The sequence below is a fragment of the Berghia stephanieae genome, chromosome 14 (assembly GCF_034508935.2).
Source record: "Berghia stephanieae isolate SIO BIC M18660-M18661 chromosome 14, UCSD_Bste_1.3, whole genome shotgun sequence".
Taxonomy (NCBI): Eukaryota; Metazoa; Mollusca; class Gastropoda; order Nudibranchia; family Aeolidiidae; genus Berghia; species Berghia stephanieae.
Window position 1 is genome coordinate 21215320 of NC_088373.1, and position 4926 is coordinate 21220245.

Below are 4926 nucleotides of genomic sequence, written 5' to 3' on the forward strand. Positions count from 1 at the left end.
AAGCCGCCCCCCTCCCCCATCCAATTCATTCCGACATAGAGCAACGAGTATTTACATTGCGAATCTAATTTTTTTTTGGTGCAATGGATTTAAGCTACATCATTTCCATCAGCCATACACAGCCAAATAATAATTCATAACTAGTTTATAATATTTATTCATAGTTTTTTTTAAGCCCAATTAATAAATGTTTCCTGGACGCAAAATCTACACGTCAGGATTGTTAAAAGAAAACATTTTTTAAAAAAAGAAAAATCAAATGTGTATTTTTTAAAAACCCAGACAATTAAAATTAATGGCGAGATATCTCTCACTAATAGGAGGAGGAGGAGGAGGAGGAGGAGGAGAAGAAGAAGAAGAAGAAGAAGAAGAAGAAGAAGAAGAAGAAGAAGAAGAAGAAGAAGAAGAAGAAGAAGAAGAAGAAAAAGAAGAAGAAGAAGAAGAAGAAGGAGGAGGATGTGGAGAAGAAGAATGAGGAGGAGGAGGGGGGAGGGGGGGGGGTGGCAGGATGGCAACGACGATAACCAATCCATTCTTATTAGTGCAAGATAAGTGCATGGTAGAACCTAAGTCCACTCAAAGTAAAGACCCCACCCCACCCATTATCATCTATTACTAGATGACAAAGACCCCACCCACTAATAGAACTGTGCTAAGTGGTTAAAACAACACTAACCATTCCTACTCCAGACCCAATAATATGAGGAACCTCCATCGGTAAAACTAATGGGAAGTTGATATATTTTTTTTTATTAAAAAAATATATATATATTACGTTCGCTCCTCTTTTTCTACTAAATCAGAGCCCATGATATCCTCATCATCATTATTATCATCATTCTGTTTTGTTGATAAAGGGGAAACCCGAAACGTCCATTTTATCTGTTATCGTATATTAAATTGAAGCTTACATTCAATTTCACATTGGTATTTAATGTAAATTCTAACATCTGCATTCTCGGCCTGATGCTGACATGAGTTTTGAATGTTGGAAGAAGAAGAAGAAGAAGAAGAAGAAGAAGAAGAAGAAGAAGAAGAAGAAGAAGAAGAAGAAGAAGAAGAAGAAGAAGAAGAAGAAGAAGAAGAAGAAGAAGAAGAAGAAGAAGAAGAAGAAGAAGAAGAAGAAAGAAGAAGAAGAAGAAGAAGAAGAAGAAGAAGAAGAAGAAGAAGAGAAGAAGAGAGAAGAAGAAAGAAGAAGAAGAAGGAAGAAGAAGAAGAAGAAGAAGAAGAAGAAGAAGAAGAAGAAGAAGAAGAGAAGAAGAAGAAGAAGAAGAAAGAAGAAGAAGAAGAAGAAGAAGAAGAAGAGGGTGAATGGGGTGGGGGGGGGGGGGGGTGAAGAAGAACTCGAAAATCCTCACCACCGGTCACTGAGTCAATGAACGGAAAACCTAACAGTGGAATATCAATATATTATGATATTATAATATAAATAATATAGGAAATACCCCCACGTATCGTTTTCCCAGCTATCTCAATAGAAATACCACCATCGGCAATGACGATCAATCCATTCATTCATTTCATTTCATTCAACAGACCAATAAATACCAGGAAGTCTTCCTGGGCTATTCACATTCACAGTTCGAACAATAGTAGGTAGTGCCATGCCAGTGTGGTGAAATACTTATATTTGGGAACCACGAGAATATATATTATTTATTTTGATACATTCTCCAATCTCCACACCCATACCTACACACACACACACACCCATACCCACACACACACACACACCAACACACACCCGGGAGAATGAAACTAGATTTGATTGACCGATAAAAAAGGGGTAGATAAATGGATGGATTGATGGACAGACAGATAAATAGATAGATAGATAGATAGATAGATAGATAGATAGATAGATAGATAGATAGATAGATAGATAGATAGATAGATAGATAGATAGATAGAAGAATGGATGAATGGATAATAGATATATAGATAGTATGCGCTTGGCTCAGAAGCCCCCAACATTGCCATCCCTAAGTATAACGGACAAACACACAAAACTATGTGTAACCTTGAACGTTTATAGTCTGGTAAATACAGTTTAGTGAGAATTACTCATAAACGCGAATAGCAAAAGAAAAAAAGAAACCCCCCCCCCCAAAAAAAAACCACAAAAAAACAATAACAAAGACTTGAGTGACGTCATCTTCGTACTATCTATAGACATATAGATAGACAGATAGACACATAGATAGATAGATAGATAGATAGATAGATAGATAGATAGATAGATAGATAGATAGATAGATAGATAGACAGATAGATAGATAGATAGATAGATAGATAGATAGACAGATAGATAGATTACATAGATAAATAAATAAAAGTGTGTGTGTGGGGGGGGGGGGGTTGTTGGAGGCAGAAATAGATTGCGTTCATTCACGCAACTGTGTTGTATATATCGTTGGTTGTATATTATGTGGAGCAGCGATAATTACGGAGGAAGTGAAGGGCCAACGGAGGGAAGGAGAGTGTGTATCTATTCCAATTCCTGAACGGAAAGGTCATGGCCCACTCATTAGCTGTGGCATTTCATTAATCAAAACGCTGGCTGACTGGCTGGGCTGCCTTGGGAAATGGCAGGACATCATCTCAACTAATCTCCACAAAATACACGTTACATTACACGCCAACAGTAAATACAAGGTCGGCCAGGCCAGCTTTTTGTCTAAGCAGTCGTAATAGCAATTTAACGCAGCAACCCTATTGCCAACCACAATATCTAATATATTATATATATATATATATATATATATAATATATATATTATATATATATATATATATATATATATATATATATATATATATATATATATATATATATATATATATATATATATATATATATATATATATATATATATATAAGTATCAATCCACTATTAAGGTGACCACTGTGAAATGCACCAATTGGAGGACCAAGCATATGTCTTGTTCAAATTGATTAAACTGTTCAATCTTTGTTCAAATGAGTATAGTTTGATTCCCTACAATGATTTATGAACACAATTCTGATGCTTGATGATCACAATGGTATATAGAAAATTACTCGGTCCCCCTAATGTTTTACTAAGTGTTTCTGTAGCTTTAAGGAGACATTTGGTAAAAACATGTTTTTTAGGGAGACCACATTAAAAAACCCTTTTAGGGAGCCCAGTATATGTTTATATATGTGTATACCTAAGAGTGCATTTTCAAGTGAGCTACCACCAAATTGTCTAAAATAAAGTAAGTCCTTAAGATTAAGAGCTTCATGGCCATAGTGTCGAAGCTTATCCCAGTGTGCGTAGAGTGAAGTGGCCGAGCAACGCATTTACTAACTCCTGGGAAGGTCCATCCCTCAGAAGGGGCGCTCAGGGAAATAACCTGGGACTCAAACACGGCAAAAAATATTCCCAGTTGCTCCGTGCGCCATTGTTTTTGCAGTCCCCGACCCCTTTAGAAACCTGACGACCCAGGTTAAGATCAGAGATAGAAGGGACCAGGCAGAGGAGTTTATTTGTTGTTGTTGTATACCACTGAATGGACTTGGTTTGTTTTGTTTTGTTTGTAAGGGTTTTACGGCGCTTGCAATACATTAAGGTCATATCAGCGCCAGTAAAAAGGAAGAAAATGGGATAGTAAAAAGTTCTGGAACTACAATTAGAGCACCCAAGAAAAAGTAAGGCAAAGGGGATTTGTTTCAAATAGGAAACAGTAGATTCCAAGAGCCCACTATCAAAGTACTTAGTTTGAGATCACCTAAACGTCTCATTCAGACACAAGCACAGGTCCCAACAAAGAGGGATACACTCAAATGTTTACAAAGCATAAATAATATGTAAACAAAACAATAAAGAGCATAACAGACAGATGATTTACAAGGGAAAAATATAATCTCCCAAAACTCGAACTATACATTTGACTGTTTCCCTCCCAGCCAGGTCCTGGACAAAACCAAGTAATCCCATCCCATCCCGAGACAAAGACAGAAAACAAGTTGGAAAACAGACATAGGGGGATAGAAGACGCAACGAGTACGTCCCTGCCCATTATGGGAAGTCGGGAACCCCACCCAGTGAGTGAATGGAGTTGGATGGATAGGACAGCAGATCTGATGGACACAATGAACGGCTTCAATCAACATCTCATTCACTTTAACTTGCACAATGCTTGCTTTGGTTTCGTGGTAGACAGTTCGTCTGATGCCCGAGTTGCCAGGGTTCGAATCCATATTTGTGGCGATGCAGAGTCATTGTAAAAGTCTCATTTACAGTCTCACTTGTGTTAATTGGAGTACGTTACTGAATTGTAACAACGTTGTTCGTGTCCATATAAATCTACTACCAGCTGCACGTTGAGCTCATTGTGGGTTTTATGATACATCAAGCTCGTGTAAAATTACATTTACATTTGACCGAAAAATGATACATAACGATAGAAGTCTACAAATCATATTGCAGGTTTATTTCAGTTCCAAAAGCCATCACAAACATTCATCCACTGTATCACATAAGTCTTTGGTCACCAAATAAAAGCATGAAGTTTGCTATGTGTACAGTGCAACATAAAAGGATAGAAACAGTTTTACTGATAAAACCCTCAAATGATAACAAACCAATATGTTGTTGCTGGTAAGTTGCTTAATTGCATTTGTTAAAAAGCATAAACTGTGAAGCAAAAGTGTTGAAAATCGTTTGAATAAAGTTTAATGCAAAAAAAATAATTCTTAAGCACTTTATGCCGTTCTAAGCTGTCGTTGCTGCATTTTTTTTCATTATTAATTATTATTATTCTGATTAAGGATGAGGGGATAAAGAAAGAATGAAATTAAATGCACAGAGGTGTCATTTCTTGACAGTCACCTCTAAAGATTGCAACTCTTAAAAACTATCATAAAAAGAATAGTGAAATTTTACATTAGGTATCTAGAAAA

General features: G+C 36.5%; 2 protein-coding genes across 2 annotated transcripts in view; both read right to left on the bottom strand.

Annotated features, from left to right (window-relative positions):
• The window catches only part of LOC144960162 (amyloid-beta precursor-like protein), an 82474-nt gene that overhangs the window by 54653 nt on the left and 22895 nt on the right, over positions 1-4926 (bottom strand). The gene's annotated exons all lie outside the window — the stretch shown is intronic.
• LOC144960046 (uncharacterized) overlaps positions 1-4926 on the bottom strand; it is a 9422-nt gene that overhangs the window by 595 nt on the left and 3901 nt on the right. The gene's annotated exons all lie outside the window — the stretch shown is intronic.